The sequence below is a fragment of the Marmota flaviventris genome, chromosome 18 (assembly GCF_047511675.1).
Source record: "Marmota flaviventris isolate mMarFla1 chromosome 18, mMarFla1.hap1, whole genome shotgun sequence".
NCBI classification, from domain to species: domain Eukaryota; kingdom Metazoa; phylum Chordata; class Mammalia; order Rodentia; family Sciuridae; genus Marmota; species Marmota flaviventris.
In genome coordinates this window covers 18,810,317-18,823,874 of record NC_092515.1, presented here as the reverse complement: position 1 = coordinate 18,823,874, position 13,558 = coordinate 18,810,317, and the positions used below count along the sequence as shown (strand labels likewise).

At 46.2% G+C, this 13,558-nt stretch overlaps 1 protein-coding gene across 1 annotated transcript in view; it reads left to right on the top strand.

Annotated features, from left to right (window-relative positions):
• Positions 1-13,558, top strand: part of Chst8 (carbohydrate sulfotransferase 8) — a 116,938-nt gene that overhangs the window by 6,769 nt on the left and 96,611 nt on the right. The gene's annotated exons all lie outside the window — the stretch shown is intronic.

The window sequence follows — 13,558 nt, the reverse complement described above, 5'->3', positions numbered from 1 at the left end:
CCCTTCGTGCGTGGGTCTCTTTTCCAGGAATACCCTTCCTTGTCCTTTTCCCCTGAGCACATCTGGTTCTAATTTGAGACCTACTTCCCCTTGACAGTTCTCAAGTCTTCGCTGTAGCTTTGTGATCTCACCTGGATGTCCCCTCCCTGTTGCCTCTGTTGGTGCAGAAGCTGTCTGCTGTCAGTGGTCATCCCCACCCCCCCATCCCCTGCAGCGGCCCCTCACACGCCCTTTTCTCAGGAAAGTCACTGAGCGTGGATGACTGCTTGGTGCATGGTAAATTACATTTCTCTGGTTGGCCCATTTTGCTGTTTGCTGCTTAGATTTTTGGGTCTCATGAGGTTTGGCTTCATCTGCAAATTTAATTTCATGACCATTCATCCCCGTGAAAGCACAGTCTATGCCTATTATTTAAGTCTTCTCAATTCCCTTTTCCATGAATTAAAATGTCAATGGATAGCCATGGCAACCACCTACACCGTGCTCTGCCCCAGGCAGCCACCTCTGGTTTGTGACTGAAGCCAGCACCTGGAGTCAGACTGCATGGGTTCAAGTCCCAGCTTTACCACTTGGTCCTCGTGTGGCCTAGGGACTCAGTTTCTTCACGTCTAAAATGGAAATAACAGTGGAACCCACTTCCCGGAGCCAGTGTACCCAGCTGTCATCCCACAGTAAATGACAGCTGCTATTATTATTATTACCATTATCCCCTGTCTTGGGTCTCTCCGCCAAGGCTCAGTCCGTTTTCATCTTGGGTACCAGGAAGCATATCAGTCCAGGGTCCAAACTGGTGATGTCACAAAGGCTTATGGGGCATGTGGCCACATTGGCTAGTGTCCCCTCAAGTCCTTCCTTTTCTAAGTAGTTTCCTGATGATACCTTTCCCTGTAGAGAGGCATTCACTGCAGTTCATTTTTAAGCTTTTTATTCCGAGTATCGTGTGCATACAGAAAAGACTGCAGGTCACATGTGTACAATGCAATTAATATCTGTTGACCTAACACGCCTAGATCCCAGCAGCGGAATAGGAATCAGGACGTGACTGGCACCCCAGAACCCTCTTGTGACCTGTTCTAGTCACTTCCTCTCCACCCCTTGCTTCTAAAGGTAAAGGATTAGTGTTCCTTGATTTTAAACATGATAAGAATGGAGTTATATGGTATGTACGCTCAGCATCAGCATCACGTTGTGAGACTCCTCTCCGTTGTGCTTCACTGTAGTTTGTTAGTTCTTATTACCCTATAGGATTCCTGCTTTCGTTTGGATGAGTGTCTCCCAAAGTTGCGTGTGTTAAAGGCTTGGTCCCCAGGATGGTGCTACAGGGAGGTGCTGTCGAGCTTTAAGAGGTGGAAGGTCTTTAGGTCACTGGGGGGAATGCTCCAAAAGGGATTATAGGAACCTGCTGGTCCTCTCTCTTCTTTCTGGATTGTGATGTGAGTGGTTTGTTTTAATACATGCCATCGGGAGCCCTCAGCAGAGGCCCAAAGCAATGGGGCCATCCCAACTTGGATTGAAACCTCTAGAATCTTGAGCTAAATAAATCATTTTCTCTTTATAAGTGAATTGCCTTAGATACTTTGTTGTAGCAACAGTAAGCTGACTAATACAATTCCATTGTTTGGATATACCCTAATTTATTTTCCGATTCTCCTGTTAATTGACATTTGGGTGTTTTAGAGTTTTTGCTCTTAGAACAATGTTGCTGCAGACATTCTTGCACGTGTTTCTCGGGTACCTATACACATTTCTGATAAGCATGGACTTAAAAGAGAATTGCTGGGTCTCAAGGTGTGCGTCTTTTTGTGGGAACCATCAAACAGTTTTCTAAAACGGTTGTAGGTATTTAGCCTTTTCTTCTCCAGTTATGCCTGAGAGTTCCAGTTGCTCCAGTCCTTTCCAACACTTTGTGGTGTTGGTCTTTTTCATTTTAGCCATTCTATGAATATCACACTATGGTTTTAACATAATTTCTCAGATGATTAATGCAGTTTATTTTTTTGCCAAGGATATTTTGAACATGAAAACCTTATTCGACAAATCTGAAAATTCACTTCCATCCATCCTCAAATTGTGGGGTCCTCAAATGTCTAGGGGTGCTTGTGATTCCTTTTGCTGGGTGAATTTGAATTTACCATGCTGGGAGGCAGGGAATGAAGTGGACAGAGGTTTCTTTGCACAAGACTGGGAAACCAGTCACCTGCCCCAGAATCACCTGGGGCACTGGTCAGAGCTGGTCTCACCCAGCCCCAGAATCAGTAGAGAGCTTTGATCCCTTAGTCTCTCTGGGACTTGTCTCTTTCTCTATCAGATGCCCTGAGCCTTGATGCCACCCTGTGGGTTGTGTTCACTGCTGAGTGAACATAGTCCTGGCAGAGAGTGGGGCCCCATGAAAACCCACTGGATGGAGGCCCACAAGGATGGAGGCCCACAAGGATGGAGGTCTGCCCGCTGGCCTCCTTGGCCTCTTCCACTCCAGCCTTGCTTGATGGGGATTGTTAGTAAACTGGGTTACCTTGGAGAGGGCTCTGCGAGTCAGTTCTCCGTCCCTAAAGGGTCTCCTGAGCTGGAGCCTGTTGCTCTCAACAAGCTTCCCCTCCCCAGACCTGCCCACTGAGCAGCAGCCACACCCCCAGCGACCATGCTCACCCCCCCACCCGTGCTCCAGGAACTGAACATTGAAGAGCATCTCTTAGGTGACTTCTCACTGGGTGTGCCTGTGGTTGGGTCCCTCTGCAGAAGCCTGGAAGCTCCCCCTGAATGCAGCACCCCATCCTGTGCCACACACCTCCTCAGCTTTTTCAGTGCCATCTTTTCGTAGCTGACATATTGTCCAGTCCAGTGGAGGCAAAAGGCCATGTTTGACACTGTCCCCACCCACTCTTGTCCATAATAAAACCCTTCTTTTATTTGATTGTGATGGGTCCCTTTTTCTCCTCCAGTCGAACAGAATTACTTGGAAAGCAGCAGGGTTGGGGGATGAGAGCTCTGGGTTCGAGTCCTTGGGTTCAGATGGACAATTTTGTCCTTTATGTGGTTTTGAGACCTGGGCCAGGAGGCAGATTGATTCACACAGAACTCTGATGCAACCATGGGAAGAGGGGGTTGGCTGAGATCTCTGAAACTGGGGACAGAGGGCAAGGGATTTTGGCTGGGGCATATGGAGGAGGGAAGCCTGAGCTGACCCTCCTGAAGGCCACACCTCATGGGCTGTTCAGTATGAGCCCTGCCCTGGAGGGTCAGCAGTCCAGGGAGTCCACATGGGAAGGAAGGATGCTGAGCTCCCAGGAGGTGGTGGTCTTGATAACCTGACACCCCAGGCCATGGCACAAGGATCCAGTTCCCTGGACAGCTCTGCAGAAGCTTCCTAGGAGAGGCCAGCATGGGACAGCACATCTCCAAATCCAGGAGGGGCCAGAACTCCATCCTGGCACTGATGGAAATTCTTTCCAAGCTTTGGGTCCACAGGGCACGGGCAGTGTGAACCAAATACCCGTCACTTTAAAATAGGACAACAAATGAATCCATGACACACACATTGTTTATGTGATGTGTGGGCGGGTGTGCAAAGATGGAAGAGCTAAAAGCAGTTGGGGAAAAACAACACCTTTTTTTTTTTTTTTTGGTGGGAAGACAGATTAGAGAGGTTTATGCTCTTCTGTGATAACTAATATGAAAGGTTTATCAAAGTTAAAAAAAAAATCTTGACGCTTTTTGCAAAATTGATTTGAAGACTTGGCAGATTTGAGGAATCATTCAGTAACGTTTTACGGGTCGATGCTAATTTGATGCAGCCGACCCGTGCATCGCGCCAATTTACTGCCAAACCAACATTAAACACGGACCTTTCGTGCAAGTTTTATAGGCGGACAGCTCATAAAGATGCATGCTTGACAAGTATTCTGCTTCTCTTAGGATGTGGAATATGAAGTGTTTATCAAAAACCACCTAAATCGTCCTTGCCTTGGACTCGTAAACAATCTGGGGACTTCAGCCCTGAATCCCATGCAGTATTTCATGTGTCACCTCTTGGGGTCCTGATACATGTACTGGGAGTCTTTGTCTCCAAAAGCCACAGAGTTAGCCATGGAAGGAGCCCCGGGTGGGGTGGTGTAAGGTGACATAAAGGAACCCAGGCTCTGGAAAGGCTCAGGACCTGCAGCATGGTCCCTCCTCTGGGATGACTGAAATGTCCCCTTCCTAACCGCTCCTCCATCTCTAAGGGTATCCTAGAAGGAATCACATAAAAAAGACATTCAAGGGCTCTCACTGCCATGGAGCCAAAGGTGAGGAGGGGCAGATTTTTGGCCCCAGGGATATATATTTCTTGCTTTCCTTTTTGTTTCCCAGGCTACTGTGTGACAGATCTCAGCCTCGCCATCTCTCTTTGCCTGAATATGCTGTCAGAGCCTCATCAGTGTAAGGAGATCACCTCAGCTTTGTTTGGCACATCAGAAAGTGTTTAGCAATAAAAATTATCAAAACTCCTGTCTTTCATCATTGAAAAACCACTGCTAATGTCTTCCACAAAGAAGACGCAGTGGCCTTGCACCCATTGTCCTGCTCTCTCCACCGAGCCCGTCCCCGGCAGCCTCCCATCCCAGTGTTAATTACCTGGGCTGAAACGAAGAAGGTTGCAGGTGTGTGCGTGGAACAGGGGGAGCGGGTGGAGAGCGCACCGACCGCTGTCAGCACAAAGCCTCTGGGTTTTCACAAGGGGAAATTTGATCTTGGGCAAATGTCAAGGCGTATTTTTTTGAAATCTGTGTTATGATATCAGCTCATTGCCAGCATAGGGCTTCATCTGGATTTCATAAATATTGTATGGGGCTCCCTCACCGCCACCTTGGCCAGCGGAACACAACAGCCACCCCCCCCTCCATACACCTACCCTGGCTCCCCATCGCAATTGCAATCTATTGCTGAGTTGTCATGAAAAGCCAATTGGTGATATTTCAATCACAATGTTCTTGTAACAAATTCCATTCAAATTCCTCAGAAAGGGAGTTAAGGCTTCATTCCGCTGCTGGGAGAATGATATGCTAAATGTAGCTTCCTGGGGCCCTGGCAGCCATCCAGCCCTTTGTAATTTATAGTTCTCCTTCGTGGTTCTCCGAGTGACCTTGGAACCTCTGCAAGCTGGTGGATTTCTTAGGTTTCCACATTGCCCTCTGTCCCCTGGAGTGAGGGCTCCTGGGGACTCATCAGGTAGGAGCTTAGAGAATGGATGCGAAGAGGGGGACCCAGAAAGCACTTGGCAGGTGATGGGAAGATTGTTTGTTGCCGCTGACCTTTCCTCTCAAATTGATGTCAGCCACCAAACAGTCAAATATTGTGTTTAAAGGTGGCTTGCAGGTGACAGGAGCTTCTCTCCAGCCCTGGCATACAGCAGGTAATCTTGGAAAAGGGAAGGGGGGGGGGTGGTGGCGGGGGAGGGACAACGTACAATTACACTCATCAGCTATTTTTGGTTGAGAAATAAACAAAATGGCCCAAACTGCTGCTCTTACAGATTCTAGCAGGGGAGTGGCGTGTAGGAAAGATTAATGTACAATTAAAACCCGTGTGCGGGTAAATTACAGGGTGACAGCTATCTAATGCAAACACCGCAGACGTGTAATTAAGAGGAGTTACAGGCTCTCGAGGATGAATTTGCTGAGGGAAGTGCTAGGGAGCTGTCTGTGGAACCCCAGGGTGGGGACCAGCTGCTGGGACAGCCCTGGGGCCAAGGAGGTGGTAAGGATTCCCCTGGGGGGGGGGGGTCTGTAATGGGAGCCAGGGCTCCTTCAGGTGGCTCTGTGACGGGAGCCAGGCTCAGCCTGCCTCTCCCAAGTCTTGCTTCTTTTTGTTGGAAGCTTCTAGACATTTCTGGAGCTGCCCTGGTCTCCCCCTCCTCACCTTTGGCTCTGTCAGTGAGAGCCCTTGAATGTCTTTGTGTGTGTGTGTGTGTGTGTGTTTAATTTCTCCTGCTTTGTCAGCTTTTTAAGGAATATGTTACATTATGTGGAAATTGGATGCTAACAAGATTTGTATGAATAAATTAGACTCTTAACTTTTTATGTTATTACAAAATTGAAATGGACTCTAATGACAGTCAGAATTAATGTTCTGTTTCAAATAAATGCTGGGGATGTGACTGAATTTCCAGTGCACTCTTCTTGAGCCCTCCCTATGTGGCCTTGCCTAAGAAGGGGACTCAGTCCTTCCAGCCAGGCAGCTCTGAGGCGGCTTCCTTGCCGCCGGCTACGATTTCTCAGGATGCTTCTCTGCTGAACCTGGATCACAGACAGGGTGCTGCTCTGCTGAGACCCTCTTCAGGCTGAGGCCACTGGGAAAATCTGCTGCTGATGCTCCCAGGGGTGTCCCCCAGGGAGAATTGTCCTGGACCTCAGGGAGTTAGTTCCTTGCCCAAGGTCACACCTTACTCTGCATTCAGTGACTGACTGATGTGGGGGTACAAAGGCCCGGCCCCCTTGCCTCTGTCTGGGACTGGGCTGAAGGTCCCTTCCAGCTGCAGAGTGTCCGTGGGACAGTGGTGAGGCACTGGCATGGGCTCCTCCCTTGACCCACCCCTCCCCCAGTCAGCTGTCTGGATTCTCCATCCCAGGGTGTCCAGGGAACTGAGCCCATGCTCCTGGGCACAGGGATTTCCCTCTTCCTGAACCTGTCAGGTGCGTCCTCTTAGTCTGGGATCCAAGTCCCCAAGGATCAGGATTTTTCCTTCCACTCTGGGTTTTCTTCTGGAGCCTAGGTCTTAGGGGGTGAGGCACTGACCAGTGCTTGGCTTCAGTCCAGGTCCCCCTGGGCAGAGCTTGAGCAGTGGCAGGACAGCCAGATTCCCCCGGATCTAAGTTGTCAGCCTCAGGTGGACCAGACCCCCAGCTCTGAGTGAGGGGCAGAATTGGAAGAATTTTTTAAATAGGAAACCTCCATGTCCCAAGGGGGCAAATCGAGACAGGGGCTGGGGCAGTGGAGGGTCAGCTCTGGTTCCCACACTGAGGGTGGGAGGTAAGGGGGACCTGGCAAAGTGGAGGAGAGGGAGCATCAGGCAGCCCAGAAACTAGGAGGCTGGGACAGCCCAGGGTAAAAATGTCAGCTGCCCCGAGGTCCTCAGGGTAAGGGAGTGATGGGCTCTGGGATATCTGGGTACATCTGCTACTTGGGAAGGAGACAATGGGACTCAGTTCAGCTGTCATTGGATGAAGGGATGGGAGTCCAGGGTGGCCAGATAGTAAAATATTCAGGAACAGATAGATTTTTTTAAGTTTTTAAATTTATATATGACAGCAGAATGCATTACAATTCATATTCCACATATAGAGCACATTTTTTTCCTAACTCTGGTTGTATTCAAAGTATATTCACACCAATTCATGTCTTCATACATGTACTTTGGATAATGATGTCCATCTCATTCCACTATCATTTCTAACTTTATGCCCCTCCTTTTCCCTCCCACCCCTCTGCCCTACCTAGAGTTCATCTATTCCTCCCATGCTCCCCCTCCCTACCCCACTATGAATCAGCCTCCTTATATCAGAGAAAACATTCGGCATTTGGTTTTTTTTGTGATTGGCTAACTTCACTTAGCATTATCTTCTCTAACTCCGTCCATTTACCTGCAAATGCCATGATTTTATTCTCTTTTGTTGCTGAATAATATTCCATTGTGTATATATGTCACATTTTTTTAATCCATTCATCTATTGAAGGGCATCTAAGTTGGCTCCACAGTTTAGCTATTATGAATTGTGTTGCTATAAACATTGATGTGGCTGTGTCCCTGTAGTGTGCTGTTTTTAGGGTATAGATTGATGAGAGGGATAGCTGGGCCAAACGGTGGTTCCATTCCCAATTTTCCAAGAAATCTCCATATTGCTTTCCAGTGTGGCTGCACCAATTTGCAGTCCCACCAGCAGTATATCAGTGTACCTTTTCCCCCACATGCTCGCCAACACTTATGGTTGTATTCTTGATAGCTACCATTCTGACTGGAGTGAGATGAACAGACAGGTTTTTATGTGTATCTCTTCCCCTCTAAAATCTGGACAGTTTAAAACCACAGTCCTACTTTGACCAAATAATGGCTGTGAATTGTATTTGGCTTCTGGAAATGACCCACTGGGATCCCAGAGCTTCTTTGTCAAGGTAGGTAATTTCCCACCTGGAGGTGAGGGCCTCATGCACAGTGCCTGGCCAGAGCTATGGAAAGGGACCTTAACCACCAAGACCACAGGCCAAGGCTTCAGAGCTGCTTGGCTCGGCACTGGTCAGTAGGGCCTCTGCCTTGGGATGTCTCCACCTGCCAGGAAGAGGATCGAAGTCCTGGCCTCTGGGCCTTAGGGCATGTGAGATGCTGGCTGGGCCCTGAGTGTCCTTGGATCCTGGCAAGCCCAGCCTGGGGCTCTGAGGATGAGTGGGCAACAGAGGAGCCTATCAGAGACCCCTACTCTACTTCTGAAGGGTTTTACCTGCCTCCACTTTCACCCTGCAGAAATGCTTTCACAAGAGCAAAAAAGAAGAAAATAAAAGTCTCACCATCCAGAACATCCTCCTGGATGCTGTGCTCTCAATCTATCGTTACAGAGAGAGGGTCTCTTATATCACTCTGTATTTATAAACTCATAAGTCACATTCATTTTATAAAAATGCAATAATCTTTATGCCTACTGCACATAACCTGTTTAATCACTTTATATATCATGAACACCTTTCTCCGGTAATGGATCTATTTCTATTCTGCTTTTGACACCTGTGCTGTATTCCTTTGCATGAATTTATCATAATTTATATAACCAGTTCCCTGTTGGACATTTTGGTGGTTTTCATTTTTGTTTTTCAATTTTAAAGAATGTTGAAGTGAACGTTCTTGCTGTATACCTTTGTGTCACTTCAGGATAAATTCCTGGAAGTGGAAAAACGTTGCCTCAAAGGGGAGGCACGATTTTAAGACTTTTAATACTTCCCAACAAATCACCTTCTAGAAAGACCCACTGGTGCGTTGAGCATGCCTATTTTTTCTCATAATCACAACCAGCACTGGGAATCTTCATTTTTTAAAAATCTGTGTCAATTTGACAGGTCGAAGAGGAGCACGATTATTGCTTTTTAAACATGACTTTTATTTTTACCAAAGTAATATATGTGTGTAGTTGAAAAGGCATAAATAATAAAATGCTTATAATGGACTCAGCAGCCCTCCCCCGCCCCCACCGTGCTCCAGAGGCAGCCACCTATGACTCCTGCAGCCACGTCCTACCATGCATTACCAACTCTATATTTCTGGAATAACATGCGTATACTGCAGGTATAAAATGGCCAGCCACTTTGTCCCCACGCCATTTATTGAACATTCGCTTTTTGCTTCCTGATTTATAAATGGCAGCTCTGTCATTTGCTTCATGCTTTGTGTTTAACTCCGGTTGCTTCTGGACTCTTCTGTTCTAGTCCATCTATTCTCATGCCGGAATCCACTATTTTAATTATTGTCGCTTATGAACACGTTTTTAATATCTTAGAGAGCGAGTCTCCTCTCATTATGATTCTTGAGTCGCATCACGTTTTTCTTCTTTCAGGGGCCCTTTGGAAGTATGGAGTCAAGTTTCCAACAATATCCAGTGAAGATTTGTGTTGGGATTGTTTCAATGTGGAGAGAAATATAGGATAAATTTATAGATAAATGGAACTCTGCTACATTTATTATGTGTGTTCCCCCACCCCCCACCCCGGTACTGGCACTTGAACTCAGGGGCACTCTACCACTAAGCCACATCCCTGGCCCTTTTTACATTTTATTTTTGAGACAGGGTCTCCCTGATTCATGGAGGCTGGCCTCAAACATGGTGATCCTTCTGCCTCGGCCTCCTGAGTTGCTGGGATGATAGGCGTGCACCACCACGCCTGGTGGCTGTATTTATTACGTATTGAGTCTTCTGATCTGATCCAATGAGTCAACAGATATTTATTGAGAAACAGCTGTGATCCAGGTACTGTTTTAGGCATTGAAAAATACATTAGGAACCCAAGCCACGGGGGTATCCCCGCCTCTGTGGCACTGGCCTTTTAGCACAGGAACAGACAATGGATTCTAAGTGGTCTTAAGAAGCTATGGAGTCTCAGAGCATGGGAGTTGCTTAGAAAAGCCAAAGAGGGTAGAGATGAGAAGTATGGGGGAGGGGAGGGGAGGGGAGGGGAGGACGGGCCAAAGAACTCTGAGGGGTGGTGTTACGTTTTGGTGTGGTTTGAGTGTGTCCCCCCAAGGTTCATGTTCTGGACCCTTGGTCCCCAAGATGATGTGAGAGCTGATGGAACGTTTCAGGGGCGGGCCAGCAGGAAGGTAGTCAGAGCATCAGGGGCTCTGTCCTTGGATGAAAGTATTTCTCCATGGGCCTGGTTAAGTGCCTGAGAGAGTGAGTTGTAAATAGAGCAAGCATGGACCCCGGTCTCTCTGGCTTCTCTTCTGACCATTAGAGTCCACCTCCCTTCTCATACTTACTTCCACCGCGATGCCATCCACCGTGTTGTGATACAGACTGAACGTTCTTGCCTTCAGCAGAGGCCAAACAGATGAGGTGGCTCAATCTTGGACTTTTAGCTTCCCGAACCGAGCTAAATAAACCTTTTTTTCTTTATAAAATACCCAGTCTCAGGTATTTTGGTACAGCCACCAAAAAATAGATTAATACTGGGGCCGGGTTGTGTGGCTCAGCAGTAGAGCGCTCGCCTAACATGTGCAAGACCCTGGGTTCAATCCTCAGCACCACATAAAAATACAACAAAGATATGTGTCCAACTCCAACTGAAAAATATTTAAAAAAATAGAATTAATACAGGTGGTCAGGGTGGGTCTCACTGAGAAAGTGACACTCAAATAAAAGTGAAATGTGAAGGATGTGAGAGCATACAGATGATCTCATCAGTGGTTCCCACCCTGGGGTGATTGTGCCCTTCAAGGAGGAATCTGGTAGTCTCTGGAGAAATTTTTGGTTGTCCTGACTTGAGGTGGAGAGAAGGGGTGGGGTTGAGAGGTTTCCTTTGTTTGTTTTAGGATGGGAGAAATCCCAGCACATCGTATGTTAATGACACTGATCAAATTGAAGGTGGAAAACAAGAAGGAGGGGGAGCATTGCCCAAGCCAAGTCTTTGGGAGGGTTGGAGAGCACTGGAGCTGGTGGAGGTAGAGGGGTTGGCTCCAGGCAGGAGCATAGACAGTTAATCTATGGTAAAAGTAGAAATGCAGAATCGTAGGTGCCAAAGTGGTGCTTGGGATCTGGAGCTCTCTGGGTCAACAGCTCTATTGAGATAGAACCACTGTCATACCATTTACCCACTGGTTTTCAGTACATTCACAGAGTTGCACAACCCTCCCCCCAGTCCACGCCAGAACATCTTCATCACCCCCAAAAGAAAGCCCACTATCCACAGTCTCTCCCTGCTCCTACCTGTCCAGTCCTCGGCAACCACTAGCCTACCACCTGCCTCTACAAACTTGCCTGTTCTGTACAGTTCCTATTAACTGAATCCTACAATATGTGGGGGGTTTTCCTGCCCCCCACCCACCATTCAGCATAATGGTTTCAAGGTTCGTCCTTGTTGTAATGTTGTGCTCGAATTCGGGACCCCCAAAAGACCACCAGAGACCAAGATCGATGTAAACAGCAAAGAGGTGTTTATTGCGAGCTAGCTCGGTCCTCCACGCGCACACAGCAACTGGTGATGCTGAGAGGCCCCGAGCCCAGGGTTTGCAGCAGTTTTATACATTTTTTTGGAGAGGGCAGGGACTTCACATACATCATAGCATCTCTTAGCAAATCATCACACATCACGGGAAAATCAAATAACAACTCTAAAATATGATTAGCACATTCACTGGCGGGAACAAGTTGGGTAAGGGTGATTGGTCAGTACAAAAGGGGTATTCATTTGAACTGATTGGTTTAAGCCAAGAGGGGGTGTACGTGCTGAACTACATGGTTTCCCAACATGTTATCAACCACCATAAACTACTGGGAGGGTCATCTGGCATCCCAGGTATTTCCCTGTCTCATGCTGATTGGTGGCTGCTAGGGGGTTGCTGTGTATCCCCACCTAGCCTGACTGAGTCAGGGACACCTGGCGCAGCAGATCTCTCCTGTTATTTGTAGATAAACAACTTAGCAGGGTGGGAATGTACCTAGGAGTGCTCTGTGGGTTTTTCCAAGGACAAAGATGATGTCCCTTCCTTGGACAGGCTTTGCTCTGAGGTAGAAGCATATTTTCTTATAGTTGTCCTGGTGGATGTGAAGTAGTATCTCATTATAATTTTGATTTGCACTTCTCTAATGCCTAATGATGTCAGGCATATCTTCATATGCTTATTGGCTACTTGTATATCTTTGGTGAATCCTGGTTAGATTCTTTGCCTATAATTAATTGAGTGGTTGAATTTTTTAATTAAATAGTTGTAAGAATTCTTTATGTGTTCTAGATGCAAATTCCTTATTAGATATATGATTTTCAAATATTTTACACAATTCTGTGAGTTGTTGTTGTTGTTGTTATTATTATTATTCTGGTATTAGGGATTGAACCGAGGGTCACTTAACTACTGAGCCACATCCCCAGACCTTTTTTGTAATTTATTTAGAGACAGGGTCTCACTGAGTTGCTTAGGGCTTCACTAAGTTGCTGAGGCTGGCTTTGAACTTGTGATCCTCCTGTCTCAGCCTCTGGAGTCGCTGGGATTCTAGGTGTGCACCACTACTCCCAGCTTAATTATTTTCTTGACAATATCTTTTTTTTGTTTGTTTTTTTTGTGGTGCTGGGGATTGAACCCAGGGCCTTGTGCATGCGAGGCAAGCTCTCTATCAACTGAGCTATATCCCCAGCCCCTCTTGATGGTATCTTTTATAGCACAAAAGTTTTAAATTTTGTTATAGTCCAATTTATCTATCATTTTCTTTTGTTGCTTCTGACACAATATGGTCGTGATTTGCTTTATTCTGCTTTTTTATATAGCTATACTTTTTATTTAATTTTTATTTCTAGTATTGGCAAGTATTCTCAGGACAATTTTGAGTAGTAGTGGGCCTCTCTTTTTCTATATTTTGCCATTAATCATGATGTTGTTTACCGAATAAGATTTTTTAAATTTTAAAAATGTATTTTATATTAATGTTTATAAATTATCAAGGACCCCCCCCCCATGTATTTTAATCTGTGGAGATAAACATAGTTTTTCTATTTAGATCTATTGATGCAATTAATTGTATTAGTAGATATTTTAATATTGGGCCATTTTTAATGCGTTTCTAAATTAATTCTTAATTTGTTGGTGTACATAATTATTTTATTATACTGCTTGTTCAACAGCCACAAATTTCATAATTTCCTTGTGATTCTTTGACTCATGAATTATTTAGGCTCATCCATTTCAAGGGCATTTTTTTTCTTTTCTGCTTTTGTAAAAATCAATTTCCAATTTCATTGTGTTGAAATCAGACTGTGGTTTGCGTGATATTGATTGTTTAACTTTAGTTGAGAGTTGCTTTGGGTCCTGGTTAGGCTATGGTCATTTTTGTTC